The sequence below is a fragment of the Macrotis lagotis genome, chromosome 1, assembly GCF_037893015.1.
Source record: "Macrotis lagotis isolate mMagLag1 chromosome 1, bilby.v1.9.chrom.fasta, whole genome shotgun sequence".
Taxonomy (NCBI): domain Eukaryota; kingdom Metazoa; phylum Chordata; class Mammalia; order Peramelemorphia; family Peramelidae; genus Macrotis; species Macrotis lagotis.
Genome location: NC_133658.1, coordinates 47,540,539 through 47,554,417, shown reverse-complemented (window position 1 = coordinate 47,554,417; position 13,879 = coordinate 47,540,539). Strand labels below are relative to the sequence as shown.

General features: G+C 38.5%; 1 long non-coding RNA gene across 1 annotated transcript in view; it reads left to right on the top strand.

The window, feature by feature from the left end:
• LOC141513278 (uncharacterized) overlaps positions 1–13,879 on the top strand; it is a 545,077-nt gene that overhangs the window by 370,784 nt on the left and 160,414 nt on the right. The gene's annotated exons all lie outside the window — the stretch shown is intronic.

The following is a 13,879-nucleotide window of genomic DNA, read 5'->3' as shown; positions in this document are numbered from 1 at the left end:
GCTGGAACAATATTGTGAGACAATACCAAAAAAGGTAAAGAAAATATCGGCCCTCAAGGAGATCATCTTCTAATGGGAGAGACAACATATAAACAATGAGATACATCCAAGATAAATAGAGAAGAGGTTAATAGTCCTCTCCAAGGGAAAGGTAATGTCTTCCAAAGGGACGAGGGAAGGCTCACGCAAACAGTGGCATATGAGCTGAAATTTGTAGAAAGTACAGGGTTCTCCAAGGTGGAGGTGAGAAAGCAAAGGCACAGAGGTGGGATATGTGTACTAAAGTAAATAGACTAATTTGGTTAGATTGTAAATTTTGTGGAGGAGAGTAAAGTTTTAAAGAGAAAAGTTGAATGAGTTCAGTTTTTCTCTTTTCTGCTCTAAAATTTTCCCTGATCCTTAGTCATTCTGGAGGTATTCCTTATCCAAAGTACCAGGATCTGTAGCTTCTGTTAACTTATTTCATGTTCAAAAGCATTCCATAGACAAATTCACTGGATATTTTCTACATGTCCACCTTCAATGGACTGGGATGCAGGAGAAGATGGCTTTTAAGGTTCCTCATAGCTCTAAATACATATATATATATATATATATATATATATATGTATGTGTGTGTATGTATGTATACATACATATATATTTATATATGATTCTCAAAGGACCTTTCTAAAATTCTTGAACAATTTGTTCTTTTGTGCATCTAAAGATTCCTCCATAGGGGCGGCTAGGTGGCGCAGCGGATAGAGCATGGGCCCTGGAGTCAGTAGGACCTGAGTTCAAATCAAACATCAGATACTTAATAATTACCTAGCTGTGTGGCCTTGGGCAAGCCACTTAGCCCCATTTGCCTTGCAAAAACCTAAAAAAAAATGATTCCTCCTTTTCAGTCTCTTTACAATCTTTGAGTTTTATTGTTGTTGTCGTTTTTGCAAGGCAATGGGGGTTAAGTGGCTTGCCCAAGGCCACACAGCTAGGTCATTATTAAGTGTCTGAGACCGGATTTGAACTCAGGTACTCCTGACTCCAGGGCCGGTTGTTCTATCCACTGCACCACCTAGCCGCCCCACTTTGACCTGTTTTTGAAGGCATTAAATAGGAGCCAAAGAGGTAAACTCTGCATCTGACTTCTGAGAACAAATGTAGCTAAGTTTGGAAAGGCTTGTCAACCAAAGTTTTAGAAGAGTTTCATCACCAAAAAAGATGAGTTGAAGCTCTAATATTCTTGGTTGATCATCAGGTGATAATTTTTTGGGGGAGAGGGCAAGATAAGCCATGGAGATAATTCATTATATCCTCTAAGACGTGTTCATCCTGATTCAAGTCATGGGCTAAGTAATTCAGACATGAAATCACAAATACTCAACATTAATCTACATGTACTTATAATTACCTGCACATACCATTTGTTGTCCTATGTGCTAAGGATCCACATAAAGGGTATTAAAGTATCTAATAGAAAGGTTTGATACATCAGAGTGAACCAGCCAATACCTTTGTGAGCTGCGTTGCTCTTTTACATTCACTATCACCTTAGTCAAGTCACTTGTCATCAGTATCCTCATTTATAAAATGAAGGGGTTTCCAAAGAGAGCATAGAAAGAGGAAATGAACCCACATGTATAAAAATATTTATAGCAGTTCTTTCTGAGGTAGCAAAGAAAACTTATTGAATTACCAGCCCCTGAGGAATATTTGAATAAGTTGTGGTATTTGGATACAATAAAATACTTTTTTGCTATAAGAAATGATGGGGATGGTTTCAGAGAAACCTGGGAAAACTTCTATCAACTGCTGTAAATAGAACCAGGAAAACAATTTATACAAAGTTTAAATAAATCAAATGAGAGGGTTTGACTCTGCTAATTTGCCTGCACAAACCAGACATTTTATATCTCTAGGCCGCAGTCCCCTCTTTTATTAAATAATAAGTTTGTAATATATGATCACCAATGGGTCTCCCCTTGTCTGGAGTATAGAAAATGCTTTAAAAATGTTTCATGAATAACAAACTTTCAATTTACTTCAAGTCAACAAGTATTAATTAATGCTTATTATGTGTCACATGATAGAGCTACAAACATAAGAACAAAAGGAAGATCTGCCCTCAAGGAATGTACATTTATTTAATAGGGAAGACAACATACAAATGAAGATCAAAAGCAGGGATGGATGTAGAGGAAAGGTAACCTGTATTGGGAGAGCATGGTGGCAAAATCTGGAAAGTCAGAAATAAATCTGGGAGAGAAAAGGATGACTGTTTTAGGCTCTTCTCTGAAATGGAAGAACTCACCAATGGGAAAAAGTGGACTGAAGAACATTCTGGAATGAAAAGACCACAGGGAAAAAGTATTTTCTAGAATAAGAAGGCTACAGTCCTAAGAGAATTTCATGAATGAGAAGGCAACTGAAACGTGGTGATAAATTTCAGAGAGTCAAAAACAGAGGTGGGATGGCCCTTCCACAAAAATGAAGATTCTGGGAAGAACTCAACAATGGGAGAAAGAACCAGATGGGTAGAAGAAGATTCCAGAGTGAGAAGGCCACAGATGTTAAGATAACTTCCATTGTGAAATGCTAGTCTCTCATTCCTTTGTAAACCAGTTATTTTTAAGAAGAAAATATTTGTAGATGTAGTAAGTTGACTTACAGAAAGGGAATGTGGTTGGTTGAAGTGCAGATGGCTCAGAGCAACACATCAGTGAGTCTGGAGGGAAAAAAGTCAAAACTGCCTCTCCTACTGATTTCCTACTGAATGCTAATTATTACCTTCTTCATAGCTAAAAAGTTGTCCCAATTTTGTCAACACAACTATAGACAATTCATTCTCTGATTTCATGTCAGTTGTTGCCAATTTAATTTATTTATTGTAGCATGAATAAAATAGATCAATATCCTTTTAGGTATGATACATTTCCTGACCTAGACAATTCCCATTTCTCTACTTTTTTCCCCCTCCTCACTAGTGATGAAAATGAAGAGCATAGGTTTCTGGTCTTTTTATGCCCTTACATCTGGGATATATTGTTGAATACTGCTGAAGTTATCCAAAAACTTGTCACTAGACTTTTGTTTATTCAAAAGTTGAAGTGAAGTTAAATCCCTTAAATTTGTAATGTCAGTTTGATGCCTGTGTTAATCTTCCATGAGATTTTAGGATCTGGGATTGTGGGGGTGGTTTCATTCATGCAAAAATCCATAAATGAATTTTGTGCCAAACAGTTTTTTTTTTCTTTTTGCTATAGAGGTCAGGGTGAGCATACAGCCATCTTTGTTGGAAGAAATGTTCATTTTCTGTGCTTTTAAATATATATATACATATATATATATATGTATATATATATATATATATATATATACATACACAAAGGAATTTGAATGTTTTGCCAGTCAAATTTCCAGCATCTTTGAAATCTGGCTTTTTCATTATGTTGAAAATCAGTAACAACCCAATGGAGAAAAAAAGGGAGAACTGTTTTGCATTTGGAAATACCAACAAAACCACAATCTCACCCCTTCTGGAAATTTATCACCAATGTATACTGAGGCCTTGTATATATAATGGAATGAAGGACTTGGGCTGTTTTCTTTGAGATTTCAACATCACATACACACACACACACACACACACACACACACACACACAGACACATTCAAATACAAACTATAGCAATTCTTCCATGACAGATGTGAATAGTTTTCAATGATACACTTGATTGTTAGAAATTTCTTCATGACAGGAAAAAATAATGGAGAACTTTGTTGTTCATTCATTTTCAATGCTTCCTTATCCCTTATGGAGTTTTCCTGGCAAAAACACTGCAGGGGTTTGCCATTTCCTTCTCCAATTTATTTTACATATGAGGAAACTGAGGCAAACAGAGTTAAGTGATTTGCCTGAGGTCGCACAGTAAAGGTCTGAGACTGGATTTGATCACAGTTCTTCCTGTCTCCAGGCCTAGTTGCAGCAGTTAACTTAGGATAGAGATCACTTTAAGGATAGAGATCACCCTCCCTGTGGCACCTAACTAAACAGGGCACTTCTCAGAATATAGAAGAGGGTGTCAGGTGTCTTATGAATTTCTTAGACCACCCAAGAATTACCTCTTTGAGATAACCCCCTATCTGAGAGGCCATGTATGATTTATGCCCAGGCAATCTTTCCTCAATTCTCAAGTGTGCAAATCATGCAGGTTCCTATCAAAGTAAAGCCTAACCACGAGAGTCCTTTACCAGAGACAAACTCTTTTCCTTCTGTGCTTGTTGCTGGTAATCTAAGGCTAAGGGAACTCAAGCAGTTGTTCACTGATTTTTTTTTTTTTGTAAACACTCCCTTTGGTCTCACTCCACTCACACTGGTAGGTTCAGTCCCCAGATTCTGGCTGAGTCACTGGGGGTGATTTTTAATACTGTTGTTAATAAGCCCCCATCCAGTGCTCCCTAACAATTATCAGACAGACAGACTTACTTAGCTTTTTAGAAAATGATATCGAGATAGAGTAAAGATGGTAGTTACTCTCAAATAATTCTTGAAATAATTCTAATACTCTCTTTCCCCTCACATATGCACATTCCCCTTTGGAGGAATATACTGAAGTACATGTAGTAAAGGAATAACATTGAGTCTTCTGATTTCTGGAAAAAAAATTCTTTCTCCTTTCATGGAGTCTTCATGAAGTTGCCCTTAAGTATAATGTTCTGTGGAGTTCCAAGGACCAGTGACCTTATCAAGTCCAAAGCTGTCTTCTTTTGGTGTTTGTTTGTCCTTTATCTGGCTCTCAATATTGCTGGGGATACCAATATTTCTTCAAGTTAGCAAGGTCATTTTCTGGTGGGCAAAAAGATGAGAGGGTTATTCAGAAATAGAGGTTCTGTCTCTTCTCTCTCTCACACACACACTTTCTCACACTCTCACTATCTATCTATCTATCTAATCTATCTGTATTATTTACCTATTATGAGTCAAACTTGGTGCTAGATGCTGATAATAGAGACCAAAATGAAAAATTCACGACCTCAAGAAGTTTACATCTGAATATTAGAAATGTTCCAATAAAGACACTTTGGGGCCATAGTCATTCAGCCATGTTCCCTATATGACTATTCCAATATTTTGTAACAAAGGTGTGCAGAGCTGTGATAATCATATTTAAATGAATAGTAAATATATCAAATGTCAGTAGTTTGGAACGAGTCTATGCTCTTTTCAGTGGGGTTTTGAAAACAGCTGGTAGGCTCCATTTTAAAAATAATTTCCTCTTTTTGCCACTGTTTAGTCATTTGTTTTGTCAGCTTCTTGGCAGTGCCATATAGGACATTACCAACCTCCCATGTCCTTCTTCTTTAGACATCTGGGATGTTCCTCTTGTGTTCTGACATTATGGGAATTGCCAAGTCAGCTAGACCCTAATTCCTAAAGATGGAGAAGAGGAAAATAAATGAATAGAGATATTTTTTAAAAGGAAAAAAGAAGAAAAGATAAAGGGGGAAAGAGAGAAAAGATGGGGGGTGAGACAAGTATAACTAATTTCTCCAAACAACCTAACGGTAGCTCCAAACAGGATGGTAGCAGCATAAGGGGAGATTCAAGGAGCAAGAGTGGAAATATCTATGAATCTTTTACAAGAACCAGTGATGCTGACATTAATAATACTTTCCGCATCAAAGACTCCACCAGAGTGGATGGGGAAGCTTGGGGAGGGGGCGGCCACCATTTGGAATGAGGTCTTTTATCTTTGCCTTGCTTGTGAAACGGATGAGTCAGCCCTTTGCTCCCCAAGGTTGAGGAATCCATGGTGTGTTTCCATTGCCTGTTTCATTACTTTGTGTCACAGACCTAATACCCGTCTGAGGCCTAATGGCTGCAGAATTACAGTAAATGCAGAATTTGGTTTTAAACTGGATGGTTTAGGAGCTAGGGTTTCATTCTTATCCTCTACTTAAAGCTCATGAAACAGCCAAGCCCTCCAGTCTAAAAACTCTTTTAATCCCCTCACAATCTTAGCCTGTTTCTGCAGAATTCTAGCCCAGATCTGACTTTTATTGATGTTTTAAGCCTACAGTTAGAAGTAAGCTTATTCTACCTAGCTCCCCAGATAATTTTGGGAATATAAGACATCTTTAAAAAAAACCAAACCAACAACAATTTCTGGGAGACAAACTTATTTGACTACCTAAAGATGGTGTGTCTTCCAGGAGGTAGCTAGAAGTAGTGAGTAGGGTAAGAGGAGATAGTATGCAGTATAGTTGACTTTCAATCATCATGATGACGTAAATAATTGAAATCTTAGTTGTTTGGTCATTTTTTCAGTCATATCCAATTCTTCATGACCCCATTTGGGGTTTTCTTGTCAAAGACACTGGAGTGATTTGTCATTGCCTTCTCCAAAACTTTTTACAGATGAGGAAACTGAGGTAAACCGAGTTCAGTGACTTTCTCTAGGTCACATAGCTAAGTGTTGGGTTAGATTTGAACTCAGATCCTCCTGACCGACTGACTCCAGACTTAGAGCTTTAGCTATTTCACCTAGCTGCAGTTGTTGATGAACACAGAAGCTTTGAATCATTTCTTTTATGAGGCAATTTAGACCCTCTGGTGGCACAGACTTCCTGTTCCTTTTTAACTCGATTAACTGTAAAGACAAGGAGAGTTGAACTGGGAATCAAGATCCTCTGACCTCCAGACTCAGTTCTCACTCTTCATCAATGGATAAGATCATACTTGTAGGAAGAATGTAGGATGAAAAGAAGCCAAATGAGATAAGCAAACTTTCCCTGAGAGAAAGATTGTGAGTTACCGAAAGCACATCATTGCTAAGGGTCATCTAGAAAGATCTGCACATCTCCTCATTAGAACTGGTGGTACAGTGGATAAAGTGCTGGACCTAGAGTCAGCTGTATATTCCTGGATAGATAACCTGAACCTCTCTCAGACATAGTTTCTCTATCTGTAAAATGGGAACACTACTAGCATCTACCAGCTTCTCATGGTTGCTATGAGGACCAAATGAGGTAATATTTAAAAAGCACTTTGCAGGCTTTAAAAGTGCTATGCAAATGGAAGCTATTAGCTCCTCCAAGTGCATCTATGATTTTTAATGGGTTAATATCCATCAAGCATGAAGTGTAGGTCTCTGTAGTCGACATGACTTGAAGGGCTGAGGTAATTATTTTCTCTTGTCCAAATGATCTAGCTAATTGCCTTTAACTTTCCCTATTATGTAGCTGGCCAAATAGACTTGAAGCCCTTTGCAGCAGACTAAAGCATAGAATTACTGTCTCTGCCCAAAGGAAACTTAGGACAAAAATGGGATGCACCTTGCAGAAAGGTCTGGATAAATAGAGAGATGACCTGTGTGTGTGTGTGTGTGTAAATGTATATTGACACACACACACACACACACATATATATATATATATATATATATTTGTATGCATATACACCTATCTATAAATAGACAATGTATATGTGTGTATTTATATGTCTATATGTATGCATGTAGGTGTATGTTCCAAAAGTCTTAAAACACTTTCACTCTATTAAGCTGTGGGTGTAAATGTATGTCTTTATGTTGTATTTATTTATTTATACGGTGATAATACAGTGAATCCTGCTGGATTTGGCATCAAATAGGCTTGAGTTCAGATCCTAGTATAGATCCTTCAGTAGTTGAGAGTGATGCTGCGCTGCCTTGAGATCTTTGCATTTCATTTCCTCATCTGTGAAATAAAGATAATCATAACGCCTAACAAAACAGTGTGACTGTGAAGACCAAATGACATAGTCTTTGCAAAATGCCTTGGTAGATTACAAATTAGTTTATAACGATTAGCTCCTGTTATTTTTATTTCTATTTGCAGTTGTAATTTCATTGTTTCGGTTGTTTGTTCTTTGTTGGGACCAATAATATCTGGATGACTGCCAGAGAGGAAGTGCCCTCTCCCAATGTCAGTTCACAATTATTCTGGAGTCTGCAGTTTTAGGGTTGCCTAGAACTAAGAAATTATGTGACTCATCTGAGGTCGCCAGATCAATATGGAACAGCCCTGAACCAAAGACTTCCTAACTCCTAGGCCAGGTCACCCTTTATTATTCTACATCTCTTAGATCTTAGTTCTTGAATTTATTTCTTCAGTCTGGGTCTTCTCTTGTTTTAAGGGTTCCCCACTGCTTTTATTTTAATTTTAAGTATATGTGTGTGACCATAATAATGACAATAATAGTTATCATTTACATAGCACTTTAAGGTTTATAGTGCAGTGGATAGTGTGTTGCACCTGAAATAAAAAAGTCTCCTATTCTTGAGTTCATATCCAGCCTCAGACATTTATTAACTGTGTGACCATGGGCAAATCACTTAGTCCCTATTTGTCTCAGTTTCCTCATCTTTCAAATGAGCTAGAGAAGGAAATTGCAACCCCCTCCAGAATCTCTGCCATGAAAAGTTGGAAACTGAAGTGAATGAACAACAGCAGTTTGCAAAATACTTAATAAATATCACCTCATTTGGTCCTCACACCCAAACTGGAAGATAGTTGCTCTTATTTTAATTCCTTCTAAAAACCCAATTAGAGACTTTTGTCCAATGAACAAATTCTTAGTAATTCTTAGTTGTCAACTCAAAAAAAGTGGACCTTCTCACCTGTGCTTATGTTATATATAACACCCAAGAGGCTTTGGGTGCAGCCTAGACACAAGCATGAGGTTGTCTTAAGAACCATGTTAACTCCCTTAGTCCATCAAAGTCATATTGTACACAGAAACAAAGACTGACTGGGTTTCTGAGCTTTAGAACCAGAAGGGATCAGGGCAACTAGTTGGTGCAGTGCATAGAGCACTGGCCCTGGAATCAGGTGGACCTGAGTTCAAATCCGACCTCAGACAATAATTACCTATGTGACTTTGGGCAAGTCACTTAACCCCATTGCTTTGCCAAAAACAAAAGAACTAGAAGGGATTTCAGAGGTTAAATCTAACCCCTTAGATTTAACAAAAAAAGAACCCCAGGCAGTTGAGAGTCAGATCTGATCCCAGGTCATCTGACTCCAACCTGAGTAGTCTTTCTCACTGTACCATGTCAAAATAAGGTCACGCTAAGTATGAAGTCATGCTTTTGGGGAATTTTTCCTCAAAATGTTGGGAGACCCCAAGGTAAAGCCAGCTGTAATATAGCAGGGCTGTTAAACTCAAATAGAAGCGGGGAAAGGGTTAGCACTAATTCTTCCATAAGGATCCCTGCAGGCAGCATATTGACTTAGTTTGAGAATGTAATGTGATCTATGTTTTATTGTATTTTTATTTACTTTGTTAAATATTTCTCAATTATGTTTTAATTTGGTTCAGGGCACTTGGGAATATTTCCGATTGTTGCTTGGCACTTCTAAATTAGGTAAAAGCTTTATTTAGATGTACCCCCTTTTTAGGAAATTAGGTAGTTGGGGGGACAGGGTGGGGGGAATTGTGTACATTGAATTGGTGCAAGCTGAAATATGTTTTCCATTGACTTACTTTAACATTTCAAATCTGTATTCATAGAATCACAGGTATTAGAGACACAAAAGTTTTTAAGAGATTATAGATTAAAATAGCCTCATTCCACAGATGAGGAAACTGGGGTTCACAGTATTTGTGTGGTTTGCACAATGAAACAAGGGATAAAGCAAAGCTAGAATTCTCATTGAAAATAAAATTTGGTCACAAAAAGTTAATAACTCATAGAGGTAATCCAATAACACCTTAGGAGACATTTAAAGGAAATGTTAAAAAGCAATTATAATTTATGATAAAATATTCATAAAATGATCCAAATTTATATTAAATGTGATAGCTACCATTAGTATACTAGGTGGTTCTGTAGTGGTTGAATGCTAGGCCTGGAGAAAGGGAGACTCATCTCCCTGAGTTCAAATCTGGTGACCTAAAAAAAAAATTTTTAAATGAAAAAAAAAAGATTTCAACAAATCTGGTGAGCTTAGGCAAGTCACTTAACCTTGTTGGTCTCAGTTTCCTCATCTGTAAAATCAGCTAGAGAAGGAAATGTCAAATCACTCCAGTATGATTACAAGAAAACCCCAAATAGCGAAGAGTTGGATATGACTGAACAACAATCTGACAACAACCCTAGGAGGCAGATGCTCTTGTTATCTCTATTTTACAGATCAGGAAACTGAGACAGACAATTGTTAAGTGACTTGCCCAGGATCAGATAGCTAGTAAATGCAGCTACATTTGAACTCAGGTTTTTTGACTTCTGGCCTGGTGCTATCCATTGTACCATCTAGCTGCCCTTTTGCTTTAGTACCTCTAAGATAGAGGCTGTCAACCTTCCAGTGGTGTCCAGAGGGTACCAAGGACCCTGTTTATGGAATCGTATGATTTTTAATGGGTAGGACACTAGATATTTAGAAATAATCATGTCTATAATTCTTGCAAATATGTTTCTCATTTTTTATGGCTTCTTTTTTTTAACGTCTCCAAGATGTCCAAGTTATGTGTATATGAAGAGTCTTGAAATCGTATCTCCTATGAAAGAGATATGCAATGAGGGCAGCTGTCTCAGACTTACCACCCCATATGAGAAGTTTCCATCAGTCTAGAGTGGGCAACTTTTAATGAATGCATCTGTTACTTCTTGTCTTATGAAGGAATGGCATTGTATACTTTAAATAAGAGAAGTATATGAGCTACCTTAATGTCTAGGATTGTCAGTAGCTTATCTGTTAGGCTGGACAGGGAGTGTCTTTTTCCATTTGCCATATTTCTATGTAGCATCCAGGGTCTGGGAAAGTTTGGGTAGGAGGACTACAGTTAGAATCAAATAAATCTATTCTCCATTAAACATTAGAGGCTTAAAGACCTGGTGGCATTCTGGATGATTTCATCCCCATAGGTCTCTCTAATGGCTGGCAGAGGTTGCTGTGCTAATACAACCTAGGGGATGAAACATCCCAAAATATTAGTCTTGCTTTATTTCTTCATTTGTCATCCAATTCATGATCCCTAGTGATCTTTGAATGAAGCACTTTTTGTTCCTTGTTCCAAGGACCTTTATACATACATTCACATACAAACACATAGACATTGATATAGATTTGCATTTTTTAAAGGAGCAGTCAGTTAAGTATTTATTAAATAACTACTGTCTTCCAGTAGTTGGGAATACAATGGGAATACAAATCAAAGACAAAAAAGAGAATCTTGAATTCAATGAGATCAAAATCTAGTTGGAGCAGATAAAAAGCAAACAAATACGTAAATGAATCATCTATAAGATAAATTATAAATAATTAACAAAGGAAAAGCACTAGAATTAAGAGGGATTAGGAAATGCTTTCTGGTGGTGGAGGAATTTTGGCAAAGACATGAAAAAAGTCCATGGAGTCAGGAGGCAGAGAAGGAGGAGAACATTCTAGGTATGAAGGGAGAGTAAAGAAAATGTCAAGAGATGGAGGGTCTTGTTCAAGGACGATGTCATGGATCAAAGAATTTGTGGAGGAGAAGACTGAAATGGTGGAAGCACCTGGATCAGGAAGGGCTTTGAGGGCCAAATAGAAGATTTTGTATTTGATCTTAAAAGTGATGGGGAGCCACTGGTGTTTATCAGAGTAGGAGAGGGGCATAATTAGACTTTCACTTTAGGAAAAATCACTCTGGTGACCAAATGGAAGATGGACTGGAGTGGGAGAGACTTGAGACAGGTAGACCCCAGCAGCTATTGCAATAGTTCAGGTGTAACGTGATGAAGAACTGCACCAGGATGAGGACAGTGCCAGAGGAGAGAAGATGGCATCTTGGAGAGATGCTGCAAAGATGAGACCACCAGTCTGACACAGATGTGCTAGAAGTGTCCTACATCAACTAAAATATGAATCCTATATTACTATATATTCTATATATTATTTATGTGTGTATATGTGTATATGTATATGCATATTGAGCTATGTTTATACATAGATACATCCATAGATAAGTTAGGAAGGGAGGGAGGGAGGGAGAGAGAGAGAGAGAGAGAGAGAGAGAGAGAGAGAGAGAGAGTGAGTTTTGTAATATGCAGGATTCCTCCCTGCCTTATTTATTTTGCAGTACTAAATTTCTTTTTGTTAGCTGATGCAGAGAACATCTGGCCCATCTGTGCCTCTACAAAATGTAAACATTTTGCCTAGTCTCTGGACCATTCAGGCACTATTATGCAATGGATTGTAGGTTTTCCATGTGTTTGAGCAAGTCAATATTATTAGGAATAGACTGTAAACTTCTTTGGAGCATTGATTGTATCATTCATTTCTCTCTCTCTTGATGTCCTTGAGTCATTTCAGGAGTGTTCTGCTCTTTGTGATCCCATTTGGGGATTTCTTGGGAAAGATACTGGAATACTTTGCCACTTCCTTCTCCAGCTTATTTCCAGATGAGGAAACTGAGGCAAGCAAGGTTAAGGGTCTTGCTCAGGATCACACAGCTAGTAAGTGTCTTGAGGCCAGATTTGAACTCATGAAAATGAATCTTGCTGAGTCTAGAGATCCCTCTGTCTAGCTGCCCACTTTCTCTGCATTTCTAATCTAATTAGGATGATATTTTTGACAACAAAACTCTAGCAGGGAAATGACTCTATGGGAGAGTAGTCCTCACCTAATGAGTAAATTGACTCTTCCAGAGGAACTTTCCTAAGTGGGTCCCCCTATTCTCTGAAATCAAAATTGGAAAAAATATCTACAGCTATCTAGAATCTCTCCCCACTTTTTGGTCCCCATAATCCCTTATACAAATTGTTATTGAAATGAGGATTTGGTTTGGGGTTGAGTTTTTTTTTTGGACCACCCTGAGCTAGACACTATAAGGTTTGATCCAATCCAGTCTAAATAAACCTTTAATACATATGTGTCCCTCACACTAAGACTGCTAGACCTAAATGTTCCTTTTCTTAATTCTGATTCAGTGTTGCTTGTTCTGGTTCCCTAGGGGGGGACAGGGAGATAACATATGGGCCCCAGATGATGCCTCAGAATCCTAGCTTCTGAGCTCCAGTTGTGTGAGGCCATGAAAATCCAGGAGGAACAGTCCTTCCTTGGCATGCCTAGAGCAACATCTGGGCAGTTCATTCAACTGGTGTAAGGGGTACTAAGGGAAACTCAGCAGCCGCCAGGGTTAGTAAAGTAAAACTCTGGCCTCCCCTTTATTCAATTCCCAAAGGATTAGATATTCCCAAACCAGAGGGACTCACCAGTCACTTGCCTTGAATTAAACTGAAGGTCTCTCCCAGCTGTTAGGATTCTGGATCATCTTTATTTCTTGGCCATAGCTGAAAAAGAGGATGAACAGAACAGAGGGGAATGTGTCAATGAGGACCCAGTAGCAGTCACATCTGCAGCTAGTTAGGTTCATTTGCATTCACTCAACTTTCTCTATAACCCCATTAGATTTAGGTTTCTGAACCTCATTGGGGGCATGTCCAGGCCCTGGCTGATTTTCTTCATCTGGGCCTCTTCCCCGCCCCCCATCTTGCTGAAGGATAGCTTTCTCTTTACATCTATTTTTGATGTCCTCCACAACAATAGACTCATGTTTCTTCAGCTTCTGCTGTGATGGAGCTTAATGCAGCCATGCCCAGGGGGACTTGGAAAGAACAACCATCTTCTTAGGTCCTAGGCCAAATTCCTTCACCCAAGCAGAAACAACAGTTACACTTGGTTTTACAGTACAGCTTCCTTCTGTTCCCCTGGAGCCTCCTCCTCCTCCTCCTCCTCCTCCTCCTCCTCCTCCCCCCTGCCCCCTTCCCATCCTTCCCTTGCTTTCCTAAGCCAGGGGTCTCCCATTTCATTCAGAAGACAGGGTGCACTGTACTGCTGCTATTTGTTTTCCCACCTGCCTGTGGGAATCAGAGGT